The following is a 13,736-nucleotide window of genomic DNA, read 5'->3' on the forward strand; positions in this document are numbered from 1 at the left end:
GGCCGGGGATGGGTAACGACGTGGCGAATATTCTGAAGGGATGCGTAGGGTGCGCCAAAAGAAAACCGCCACCATTGGCAGCTAATCCACCACTGCAATCCATTCAAGTTTCGCGCATAAACGAATTAGTTGCGTTGGACATCTTGGGGCCCTTTCCTGCTACACCAAGGGGAAATAGGTTCCTGCTGGTTGGCGTAGAATACTTCACCCGATGGCCCATGGCATGGCCACTCGCCAACCAGTCGGCTGCAGCGGTGGCGGACGCCTTCGTCCAGGATTATGTTTTGGACAAGGGCGCCCCCGAACGCTTGCTGACGGATCAAGGAAAGAATTTTTCGAGCGTTTTGTTGCGCGAGGTGTGCGACCTGTTGGGTACAAAGAAAGTGCGTACTTCCCCCTACCACCCGCAGACTGACGGGATGGTTGAGCGTCTGAACAGGACGATTACGTCTATGTTGTGCCAACAGGTCTGCGACGATCAGGTTGATTGGGACTTACAGGTGCCGGGGGTACTCGCGGCCTATCGAATGGCCCCTCATGCGGCGACGGGGTTTTCCCCATTTTTTCTTATGTATGGGCGGGAGGCCGATCCGGCCATGGACGTCCAACTGGGGATTTCCCAGCCACGTGCAAAATCAAAATTGGCAGACCACATCAAATTTAATATCGCCAAATTGACTGAAGCGCGGGAGGCGGCGAGGTTGAATTCGCGGTCTCGGCAAATCGCGAACGAGAGATTGCATGGGCGGAGGGTGCATACGCATGATTGGAAACCAGGCGATAAGGCCTGGCTGCATTGTCCACATGCACCGTTGGCTACGTCCCCCAAGTTGTTGAGACCTTGGAGGGGACCGGTGGAAATTGTGCGGGTTGCACGACCCCAGAGTATACAGATTAAATGGGAAAAACGCCGTTGGTACGTGCACCCCTCCCGACTGAAGCCCTATGCGGCACCGTGTGACCCCGTTCTGTGCCGTAACGACCGGGCGTGTGATGTGACCGTCGACTCGGGGAGGGAGGTGTCGCAGTCTGATCCTCACGTGTCTCCACCTGACCCACCCCCAGGTGCCTCGGGCTTGACGGCTGCTGACCGTCGGGAACCTGAACCCCGCGGCACGCACGGGTCCTCGATGCCTGGCCAATGTCTTCCTGAACTGCCGGCACCACCGGACGTTCAACCGCGTCTGGTGCCGTACGACGGACCGGCAAGGCGGACTCGGGCTAGGGCACAACAATTTTCATGAAGACATTTTTTTTTCGACACCGAGCTCGCCCGGTGTTCCCCTCTGCCGGGGTAATGTCCCGTTGTAGGGACGCTCGGAAAGAATGGGACGCTGCACGAGTCGAGAAAAAAAAATAAAAATAAATTCCATTTATTTTTCTTTCTGCATACACATTGCTATTGTCACTCGCCGGATTGTATATATTGTTCTATTGTCGCGGTGGCATTGGTTGATGGTTGCGGATGGTAGTGTTCGCGTCGTGTTGTGTTGTTACGTTAGTTGTTGTTCTTGTTGTTGTGTTGTGTTACGGGGCACACAGGGGGGTTTGTATATTTTTATAGCAGCCGGGTCGGCTGCGAGCTATGTGGTAGGGGGTGATGTAGTGGTGGTGTTGACGTGCGCCGACTGTGACAGTGATGGATCACGGGGCGGCGCGGGGTGCGGGGTTGGGCACGCGTTGTGGGCGTGGTGTGGACGCGCGCGCCGGGAGTGACAGATGACGGGGCGGCGCGGCGTGGGTGGTGAGGCACGCTGAGATGTGGGAAAACAGGATCGTAGCCAGCGCCCAGTGATTGGTCGAATAGGATGGGTGCTCGCAGCGACGTCCGCAGGTGGGGTATAAAGGGGGACGCGCGAGAGCACTCGGGGAGAGTTACCCAGTTGAAGACCAGAAGACGGAGCTGAAGACCTAGTGCCCCGAGACCCCTAGTCCCGGCGTCCTTGTAGGGACCGGGGCCCTGTGTGGCTCGGAGGCGAGACTGTGGGACCCGGGGTCCGACGCCCACGTGGGTCGGGCTGGGGACTCACAGTCAAGACGGACACCCCGGGCAGGGAGTGTCCCGAGTAGCTCAGTGGGCGTTAGTCGCCAGGGTAGCTAAGTGGGTGTTGGTCACCCGAGTAGCTCAGGGGCGTTAGTCGCCGAGTAGCTAAGTGGGTGTTGGTCACCCGAGTAGCTCAGTGGGCGTTAGTCGCCGAGTAGCTAAGTGGGTGTTGGTCACCCGAGTAGCTCAGTAGGCGTTAGTCGCCAGGGTAGCTAAGTGGGTGTTGGTCACCCGAGTAGCTCAGTGGGCGTTAGTCGCCAGGGTAGCTAAGTGGGTGTTTGTCACCCGAGATACTAAGTGGGTGTTTGTCACCCGAGATACTAAGTGGGTGTTTGTCACCCGAGATACTAAGTGGGTGTTAGTCACCTGTGAACGAGTTTGGTAAAATAAAGAGTGTGTTACCCGTGAAGTCGTCTCCCGCCGAGTTACTACATTACATATGGTAACGTGATCTGATTCCATCTGTGAAGGATGTCGTTCCTGACTTACAGTATCCTGGAGTCTACAAATTGAGTTGCATTTGTGGTGATTGCTACATTGGAGAAACGAAACGTCATGTTTCTGATCGTGTCCGCGAGCACAAGTCAGATCTGAAACACGGCAGAACTGATTCTTCTGCCGTTGCCGATCATTGCTACAACTCGGTGGGCTCTCATGAAATTGTCTTTTCCGAGACCAAGGTTCTCTGCAAACCTCCCAGCTACCATCAAAGGTTTGTACACGAAGCCATACAAATATACAAACACAGACATAATTTCAACCGTGATGATGGGTACAAACTTAGTAATCATTGGAAAGATGTTATCAACCACGCAAAAAAGACTTAATTACAATTTTTTGGACCATCTTATCTGACAGGCACTATTTTACTTTACTTTACCGAGTGTTAACATCCCCAGTTATTTTTTAACAGTACTCTCTTCATTGTTCAGCCAGCATTGGTATAAACATGGGCATTTTCGTTCTTTTGTCTATCATGTGTATCAGACCTCCCCTCCCCCTCTCTGTCCATTGTGTTGGCGTGTGCAGTAGTTTGTCGCTTGCGCACAATCGCTTGCACGCCGTCGCCCACCCTTTTGGCCCCGCCCCCCCTCCCTCCCGATACGTTCCATTCATTGGCTACCATATTCTGATGAGCTCCCCCCTCCCTCTCCTCCCCCCTCAACTCGCTTTTAAGGGATTACATCTTGAATCATTGCCTCACTTGATGCAGCTAATCTGGCTGTGACGGTCCCACCTGATGACGGAGACTTGTGTTGCCTCCGAAACGTCGTGATTTTTGTTTTTATTTTATTTTATTTTCATTAATTTTGATGTTTTACCTACGTGACTTTACCGAAAAAACCTAAGAATATGATTCCTTGCAGTCACGAAAGCTTCAAATCTAGGGGTTCCAATGGTGGCTTTGCGTGGCGCTGTTCGCACGAACTCCATCGTGCACCGTGCTGGCCTTGAATAGGTGCTCCTTAAAATCGCTACTGACCACTCAATTTTTTTTTGGGGGGGGGAGGGGGCAGTGTTTGCCTCCCTTCTCCCCCTGCATCCTCTCGTCTTGGCGGTCACGTGTCTCGTGCTCCTCGCAGCTTCCTCTGCCTGGGCTCCGTCCTCGCGAGGCTTCGCCAGTCGCTGGGACGAGTGGTAGGGGGCGCTGCTGCTGCTGTCGCCACGTGACAACCACATCGCACATTTTCTCAATACCACCTCGTGTGTACAGACACTGCCGTGCGCAAGAATAGAATTGCGGCGTCTCTCGGTGAACTGGAAAAGCGTTACTGGCGACATGAGTTGCCCACAAGAGCGCTGCCTGGACGAGGTGGGCGGGTGCCTTTGTTGTGCGCCTGGCGCTGCAGCAGTCACGTGACGCGACGTGATGGCTGCTGGGCACGGGGCCCGCACGTGGATGATTAATAATCCTCTAGTGCATGAGAAAACGGGGCGTTTGGGGACATTAACTCTCCCTTGCACGTTCCTTTTTACGATAATAACGCTTTCTAAAAATATGGCTTGTGACTGATTGGCACGGCTCTTGCAAACTTACTTGAAATAGTGAATTGTACAACATTTAACTGAACATCATGGCCTTGTTCCTTTCCATTGTAGTAACAACGAACTGTGCACTCGCGTTGATAATTTGCATATATCAGGCTCTATCTTGGCAACTTTCCACTACAATTTCAAGAGTCTAATGCAGGGGATCTACAGCCAAAATATCGAGCCATGTTTCAACCAGCAGCTTCGAAGCAGCAGGTTGAAAATCTCTGGTGTGAGGTTCATACTGTCGAGTGGTGCACGTGCCTTTTTTGAATTTGTGTCAAATTAGAACGCTGCAACACCTTGCAGACTTGTGTGCACAGAAAAGGGAAGGGACTGTGTGCCCACCCAGCAGCCGGCACGGGCTGTTTTTTAATTGCTCCATAAGGTGATGTTGACGTCTCAACTTCTGAACTGCCTCTCCCCAGGTCTGCTGAAGCAATGCCTCTCCTCCACTCTGGGTTTCTCTGTGGGATAGAGCAGCTCCTCTGACCGTGATTACCGTGTCTTTGTACGGAGTGAGTCCACCAGCTTTCACTTCAATCGTAATGACATGATTAACAATCTTGATCCATTGTATGATGACTGAATATATGAAGTTTCTCAAGGATGCTATCAAATTGATTCAGGGCTGAGATTCTCTGGCCACTTGTTTGGTCGCAACTTCTTTTTCGATGCGATCTGACCTCTGCTGTTTTTCTTATTCGGTGTCGCTTTTTAGGTTTCTTGGATCACACTGCGTTGTGAAATGTAATTCACATGAACGATGGAAGATTTAAGAATCTGGGATTCAAAGCATGATAATGTATTGGCTTCAGGGTTAATTTCAACTATTCTAATACAGATGACAATCAAATTGTATTCTTCCATAGTATTACTGCATGTTTACTAAACCGGTTAATCCCTTATTGATCAATGCCTCATTTTGCTTGCCTGTGCAATGGGCTCTCCCTTTCTTTGGAACATTTCATGCAAGGTGGTGACTTCCGTTGTAAACTGAACCTGGCAACTCCTGTCAGACTCTGGTTCTCTTCTCACATCGTTTGCATTTCCACCCGAGTCCTCCGTTGACGACTTGAGAGATCTTGTGCTAAATCTGACACGCAGCCTTATTTACTAGCAACTATTAGATGAGGTCGTTGTGCAGGTTTGGGAGTACTGTAACTCCATCAGTGTGTAATAGGAGCCTATGTCGGACTCACGTGGTGATCGGCTTTGCCGGTCCCGCTTTACAGCCAATGGGGGGAGAGCCTGGGAGCATGGCCTCGGCGTGATCACGGGATGTCAGCTAGGTGATTGGTTCTGCTGGTCTTGGCCTCAGCCAATGGGAAGACAAGTCAGGGGCGTGGTCCCGGGAGTTGATGGGGAATCTGAAACATTCGGCGCAGGCTATTGAGGATTGGCTGGAGTGTACCACGTGACCGAGGCGTTAAATAAGGAGAGAGAGGAGAGACACGTGGTCAGACACGGAACGAAGAGAGAGAGGGGCCATGCGCGAGTGGGGCTCCGGGTGCCACGTGGCAGTGCGTCTCTGGTGGGCTGTCTGCCCGCTTCCCGTTGCCTGCCAGCAACGGGGAGTGTTGTGAACTGCAAGAAGTGAAATAAAAGGACCGATTCCACAAGCCGTCTCCAGCGTGTTATTACAAGTGTATTGAGGATCCTGCAGTGCCGGCCCGAGCCTCTTGGGGGCCCTAAGCAGAATTTGATTTGGGGGCCCCCCTCCCACCACGCAGACTCATCTGTGCTAGAAGATTATTGACACAAATGTCACACTATAATGTTATAGCGAATATTATAAACGAATACAGTGAGGTTATGTATTAATAAAAAATAAAAACAACACTTAAAATACTTCACTCTTTTATTAAAACTTCTGAATACAAACGGTCACAAAAAACATATTAAATAAATTATTTGCAAATGTGCATTAAATGTGCAATCTTTTAAATAAAACCAAAATAGACAAACATTAATCTAATCAAAAATAGAATGTTACAAAAAAAAAGATACTTAAATAATGAAAGCAAACATAAGAACAGCAAGGGTTCAACAATGTCAACTGTACAACAATGACCTCAAAATCGTTCCTTCCTAGCTTTTCTGGAGGCAAAGTCACTAATGACATCATTGTATGGTATTGCTTGGCCAACTTTGTTATTAATACTAATGACTGCAAGTCCACTTAGTCTTTCCTGGGCCATTGATGATCTCAAATATGTTTTTATCAATTTGAGCTTGGAAAAGCTCCTCTCTGCTGAGGCAACTGACACAGGCAGAGTGCAGGCTATCCTGAGAGCTACCCAAAGATTTGGGTAAAGCTCACACATCTCATTTTGTGAGAGGTATGTGAGAAGCTCAAAGGCAGTCATCATAGTTTGGGGAAGTTCAGGAAGACTCTCTATCTCTACTGCCAGTGCGCTACCATCAATATCAGCCTCCTCTCCACAAGAGAGTTTTTCCCCAAGAAGCTCACATTGTTCCCTCCGGACCTTTTGATCTAGCTCCCTAAAATTGAGCAGCACTCCAAAGTTCTCTTTAACCTCACTTAGAGACTTAAATCTATCCACCAGAGGGATACGTCCTTTTTTGTGACATGGCTTAGGCGTATTTATTATCGTGACGTACAATTGCGCGCACCTGCCCGCGCCCGCGCCCGCGCCCACGCGAATTGTCAATGAGCCGTGACATCCGTGAGCCGTGACAAAGCAGCAGTTGTCGACAGAATTTTCTTGTCTTGAATCATTTATTCATTCATTCATTAATTCATTTATATCACTTGTTTAAGTTATTTAATTGTAAAAAAAAAAAAAAAAAAAAAAAAAACGATTCGGGGGCCCCCTGGTGGCCAGGGGGCCCCAAGCAGCCGCTTAGTTCGCTTATGCCTCGGGCCGGCCCTGGGATCCTGTGTCCTCGAGACGTTCCTGGTACTGTGGAGACTTAATATTCGAGTTGATGCTGACACCATACTTTGTTGTTCTCCTTGCAGTCACGCTGCCCACATGGACTTGTGGTGAACAATCTATTACCAAATGCAGGTTTTTCTAACTTTGTTCTTGATGTCTCCAGCGGTGCGGAATGAGGCCGTGGATGTGGAGTCTGTGCAGGGGGAGTGCGACTTCTCCATCGCGAGGGACGGTGCTGCGCTCCACTTCACCGCTGCTGGTGATGCCTGCCACGTGCGCGTGAAGGGTGAACACGAGGAGACCGTTGTGACTTGCGTCGATCCTAATACCCGCTGGGACTGCTGTGGTAGTAGCGAAATCAATGTTTTCCCAATCCATAACCGAACAGCTATCACGTGCCACCAATGTCTGGCCAGAATCGAATTGGATTTTGTCTACTCTGGTATTTTCCCCTCCACGTTTGCTTAGCTCGTCCATTTAAATTTTTTAAGTTCCTTCCAAGATTTTTTTTAGCTCATGCCCGTCCACTTTGAAATTTGTTTTCAAATGTGTTTTTATTGCTTTTTCTATATTGCTACAAAATATTATTTCGATCATCCCTCGGTGGTAGCGATTATGTTGATAGTTTATACAGCAGCTCTTTCTCTTGACCGGTATCCCTGTACAATCGATACAATACTCATTCCAGCTGTCTTGTTATCAGTTTACCTTGGTTTGCACTTGGCATCTGTGCTCTTGTTCACCTATAGTATGCCATGTCGCTACATTACTCTTCCAGCCATTCCTAAGTATCCTTTCTTACCCATGGCCTTGCCTCATTGCATTGCTTTTTTGTCTTTAGTTTCCGTCTCATCAGTCTTATCTCTAGCATAATTGTTCTCTTCCTGTGCTTAACGGTAAAGGATTTGCCATCTAGACGTCCATGTCACTGTGGCCACCTAATAGAGGCAATGTGTGAACGGTTAACTGTTTACATCACAAAAAAAGCTTTCAGTATGTATCTTACGCCTGCCAATGGATGCAGCTTTCACAGTACTATTCAATGCAAAGATGGGAATCGGAGCAGTTTAATGCTTAGTGCTGCTTATTCTACACCATGTATTGCTACAGAAGTTCACTGGCCTCTAAGAGACCAACGTAGGTGTAAGAAAAATATTGCACACAAGGCTTAATTGCACATGTATGATCTACAACAACAAAATGTAACTTTGACAGACCTAACCAATATACGAGCTTTGCCAGAAAAATGTGAATTACTTGAGGTTACTTGCACAAGACATGGAAGTGAAAACCAATCACAAATGTGTAGTTGACACAATAGGGAATTTGTGGGAAACTAATGGAGGTTTTGTGGCAAGGTCAATATGGGTTAACCTGAGAAAGTGATTTCGGACCCAGGAATGCAACCCCCACGTGCGGGTCTGCCTGTCTTAATTTGGGTGGCAGGTGGTGGCGGGTTTCCTATTGACAGTTTTACTTGTCATTAACCTGACCTCGCCCAAACATTTAGAATGCACTAAATCCGATTTTGTTTGCGCCTTCCTGGAGCACTGGCCTCCAGTCTGATTTGAGAGCTGCTGATTTCACCAGGACGGCAGGAGGAAGGTCCAGGTGGAGCTGTAGGAGATGCGACAGGGGCTGAATGGACTTGTCTGGGCTTTCACCATTGACTGCCCTGAGAACCTAAGATCGGCGAGAGCTGGAGGTGAGTTCCATTGACTTGATTCTGCTAATCAGACCCACAGACTACCTATGACATAGTGCTATAGAATGGGTCTGCTGGGTCAACGGCTCCCTTTTGTATTAACCTAGATCATCTCTCCTGGTTCTTTTGCAATTGTGCGCTTGCATTTCCTGCAAGTACCATAATTCACTACCTAAACTAGGCTCTTGCTGTGAGGTTCTATGTTGGCACAGTAGCTGGTTCCCTGAACTTGTTGTATCACCACGGGCTACATGGGTTATCTTTCGTGATTCGTTGTATTCTCCCATAACCTCCCACCATGTTCCACCCAGTGTGCACCACAGATGGGCGCTTTGTGGTGCCCGTGTCTCGGAACCTAACGTCTCCACCGCTGGACCTGAGCACCGTGCACCTGACTGGCAGTAGCAGTGCGCAGTGCAGCCCCGTGCTGGTGTCTGCAGACCTTGCAGTCTTTGACGTACCCATGGCAGCGTGTGGTGCCACTGTACAGGTACTGGGCTCCTGGACTCTGCTTTGCCCTGCCCCCATCCTGATGGTTGTTTGACCTTGTTAAAGTGCTGCATCGGACCATTCACGATGTACAACTACTTAATGTGCAGAATACAATGATGCACGAGTTGATAAAGAACAGCGTGGTCACTGACTGAGTCAAATGAATCGAGTGCCAAAGCAGAATTCAGGGGGATCCTAATATCTAATTTTGAGCAATTTGGACTCTTAGCCAGAACCAGTTATCAGTCTTCTGCTTGATCACTCAATGGAAGTATCGTTGTGTAAACTACTTTTTGTTGTGACCAGTGGAGTGGACAGGAGCTCGTGTACGAGTTAATGTTGGTCTCCGAGCGGGAGCTTTGCGTCGATGGAAACGTCGCCATCACCAAGTCGTCCACATACAAGTAAGCACTGCCACCACCCCTCTGCACGTACTTTGCTCATGAGGGTCAAGCATGAGTCTTGTACCCCCATCAATGGGCACTGTCCCTGCAACATTAAATATTTGCAACATATCCCTGCAGAACCATGACCAATCTGTGCTTCCATATTTAACGATTTAATTTTCAAATTGGGACATTCAACACACAAGGGCAACTTTTCTTCGTCACCAGGATCTTTTTAACATTCGGTTGAAGTAGTAGGAATATGGTTTATGGCAAATGTAATCACGGTATTAACCAAAGTGGTCCCTTGACTGGTACGTCTGCAAAGCACCCTGTCAGTCTGCTGTGTGGCTCCTGCAATCTCTTGCTGCCGTGAGGGCGTTGTGCATGACTTTTTTATGGGTGGTGTCTGTTTGCCAGGATGGTTCTTCAATGCCGCTTCCTTGGAAGTGGAGACGTGCAGCTTGGAGTGCAGGTGAGCACTCTCCCACCGCCACCTCCAGCCACGGCCACTGGGCCCCTCTCCCTGCTGCTCCAGGTCTTGACTGGTGAGTACTGCCCTCCCACACCCTGTGCAGCTCTGAGAGGACAAATGGCACTTTAGGGGAACACAGGTTGTGCTGTTGCTCTGCCCAGGGAAGATTTTAGTCTGTATTCTCCGTATTAGCTCTGGCTCGAAGCCAGCTGTAAGCCATGCTTATTTTATCCATTGCTGAGCTAGCAAGCTCAACCCTGGTATAATTTCCCCTGATGCAGGCTGCATGCGCTTTTTGAATGCATCTGCAACATTTATCGGCATGGTTGCTGGACTTGAACTGCAAACCACTGCAACAAACGGACGACGTGCTCGGCTGTGCTGCCAGTATTGTGAACCTGCCAACAGAGTTCATAATGAGCCATAATGGAACTAGAACGACTTGCACATTCTCCATGGTACGACGTTAAACTTCAAATGCTAATTTCTGCTGAGGTTTTGAATCTAGCAGCTATTAGCTGAAACCATGTTGGTGTGGGGCCGACATTGAACGGGATGACAATGCCCCTACCAAATGCGTCTTTTTGCACAACCCAACAATCAAAACGGTCTCCTTGAGGGCATTGTTTACAGGAAAATTGGACTGGCTTTCTTAGCCTCATTTGTCAGGTCACATTTTGCTTGAACGAATTGTTGTCAATAGCTTCATTGGTTACCAATTGGCTAATAATGGGACTAGAGCTTGGCCAACTGTTAGCACCCGATTCCCACCCCTCCGTGTGAAACCGTGCCCCTCACAACAGCTACAGACATTTAGAGATGCCGTTGTATACACCGTATGTAGCCAACCATGCTAATCGGAGGTGAGGGTCACGTCATTTTATTTTGAAAATACAAATGAAATATAAACCACGGTTTTTTTTCCAGGAACATGTTGAGGTGCACTAGTTCAATTCAAAAGTAATGCGCACGGTTTAGGGGATTTGTGCTTCGCCTTGTCCAATGAACTCGAAACAGGACCTTTACACCACTAATCCACATGCCTTGTTAACCATGTCTGCACGCTGCCAGACAACTCCTACATCACGCCGTACCAGCCTTGGCAGTACCCGCTGGTAACGCTTCTGGGAACGCCGCTCTACGTGCAGGCGTCACTGCTGCACCGCTCTGACCCCACGCTGGTGCTCTTCCTGAAGGACTGCTGGGCCACGCCCACGGCAGATGCCACCGACCCCACGCAGTGGAAGCTTGTGGTGGATGGGTGAGGCTGGGCGGGGTAGTGCTCTCTAAACCCTCTCTCACTGCCACAGCAGGGCCTGCAGAGGCAACCTGGTTTGAGGCATTGGTTGTCTCTTTTTCTTCCCCCACGTAAGCCAAGTTGTGCTAATTACGTCCTCTTGCAATGACAACGGTTCGTGTAATGGCGACTATCAAGTACTGGCGTCTAAGCAAGATTGCAGTGCCATCCAAAATGTCGATGGCCACCAATGCTCCTTGGGGTTGATGTTCTGAATGTTAACACAGCCACCCTCTGCCTCCCAGAGCTGGTGGTTTGTACAAGGCCGGACTTACATGCAGTGGTGGTTGCATTGCACATATGCACTACATATTGGCATTTGGGCTGCCTTGCTGGTCGTGAACATGTCTTGACTGTAAAGCTGGCCTTCATCCTTGCGTGCAGATTTAACTAAAGATGCGTGCATTCAATCTGCTTTAAATTGAGGGTAAACGGTACTTTTTCCTGTGCACCTGCCCCGTGTTGCAGTATGGTCTTCCCTGGTGATGCTGACCTGCACTCCAGGCCTTCGCCTTCATGAACTCTGACCGCAGCACCACCCGTGACCTCGTTAGTGCCTGATTCTTTCCATCCATTAAAAAATTAACCCGTAAAAACAAAGTTTTTCACTATAAATCCTTTATATGCGTGGCGGCTAGAGTCCTCTCGTCCTCTGGCTTGAGATGGCTGCCACCTATGGGTCAGATGATTGCCTGCCACCATTAAGCAATTAGTAATTAAATATAATTTATTTTTTCCTAAAAAGTGTAAAATTTTGGAAAAAAAATTTCACGAAAATAAATTGTCACGCACAACGAGTCTGTGTGCAAAATGTCAGCTCGATTGGATCAAGGGAGGTGGGTTCAAAAACGACCGAAAGATTTGCACGGTCGTAAGCACGCAAGCAAGTGAACATAATATAAAGGATTTAAAAACCAGGTCCCCATGGAGGGATGACATGTACTGTGTACAACTGGAGAAGGCAGAAGGACTACCTTAAACATGGGAAACTTTACTTACTGGAGCGATGCATTCTGTCTGCCACAGGTTTACCTGAACTGCTCTATCGTGGTGTGTGACAGCTCCAGCCCCAACTTCCTCACCGAGTGCAATCGGCAGTATGGACAGACCAGGCGCTACAGTGAGCACTACCGCGATCTCTGAATATCTTGCGCTTGTTACCCTGAAAAGCCTCGCAGAGAAACGACTTGTCAAGACAAAGGGGTTTTCATGTTGGTGGTAATGTTGCTTTGTTAACGTTTATATTTAGAGCACATTAGCTGTGACTTTGCAGACTGGTTTTTGACAAGCCGTGGCATGCCATAATGACCTACTCGTTTGATTTTTCTGGGGAACTTGACCTGAAGCATTTGGTGTCCTTTTGTATGGGCCAGTGGTCATCAACCAATTTCTGTTCTTGTTCTAGAGCGCAATGCCATCTCTGACGCTTCCAGCGTGGTAGGAAAGCACGTGGTGTCGCTGCAGGGCCCCGTGCTCTTTGAAGACGCTCCTGTTAGCGACGCTGCTCTGCTGTTGCTGGAGGGTCCCTCATCGTGGGCCTCGGCTGGGACTCTGTCCCTTCTCCTCGCAACTGCCACAGCCGTCATTGCGCTCCTGTCTGCTGCCATTGCCGTCAGGAGGCACAGGAGCCGGGCTGTGGCGCTCGACGGGAGTGGCTATTGATGACAACTTGTGATTGCTGGAACTTGAATGTCTCGCTTGACCATTGTCAAAATAAAAGTTTTAAATTCGCTACTGCTGTTCTGACCTTTTTACGAGGATTGTATGTGTGCAATATGTAGGAAACTATTAATGCGGCATTTGGCCACGTTTCTTCCCCAAGGCAAGTCCCTCAATAGCAGCAACTTGTACGAAGGTTCAGGCTATTGGCTTCTTCAAACAAGAGTACCTTGCCATGCTTAAAGAATATGAATCCAGAATTCATTTAATTAATCTTTTTCCCCTAAAGACACGCAAAACTTGGACATTATGTTCCAGGGACATTTCCCATCACACTAACAAACTATTTCAAAGGTAATCAATGTAGTGCAAGGGGGGAGAAACGGAGGTAACTAGCTTTAAGTAAAAGTTAGGTGGCATTACAAAGCATCTCTCCACATTGTCAAAAGTGCTCTTCCCCTGGAAAAGAGGCCAACCACGCTATGGGAAGCTTGACTAGACATTCTTTGTGGCCTTGTGAACGAGTGGCTTCTGATGCAGTGACGACGCCTCTGTCTTAGCTGCATTGGGGCGATTGCTGGAGAAACTGCCTCAACGCGGTTCCTCAACGGTTAACGCCTTGGGCATAGCCACCACACATGCTGATAGCCAGGAGTCTCCTGTCTACAACTGCCTGAACTCTGGGACCTGTGTTAAACCATCTGCCTGAAAAATTGGGCTGTTTGGAAGACCGTTTGCATCAAT

General features: G+C 48.8%; 1 pseudogene across 1 annotated transcript; it reads left to right on the forward strand.

The window, feature by feature from the left end:
* Positions 1–4,491: 4,491 nt before the first annotated feature.
* LOC144737681 (zona pellucida sperm-binding protein 4-like) lies at positions 4,492–13,065 on the forward strand (annotated as a pseudogene). The gene is made up of 10 exons (XR_013589051.1): positions 4,492–4,593; positions 7,142–7,237; positions 8,569–8,683; positions 8,995–9,173; positions 9,482–9,579; positions 9,982–10,109; positions 11,108–11,300; positions 11,778–11,882; positions 12,360–12,453; positions 12,739–13,065. The product of XR_013589051.1 is annotated as a zona pellucida sperm-binding protein 4-like (transcript).
* Positions 13,066–13,736: the final 671 nt, after the last annotated feature.

Source organism: Lampetra planeri, chromosome 72, assembly GCF_965212315.1.
Source record: "Lampetra planeri chromosome 72, kcLamPlan1.2.h2, whole genome shotgun sequence".
Lineage (NCBI taxonomy): Eukaryota > Metazoa > Chordata > Hyperoartia > Petromyzontiformes > Petromyzontidae > Lampetra > Lampetra planeri.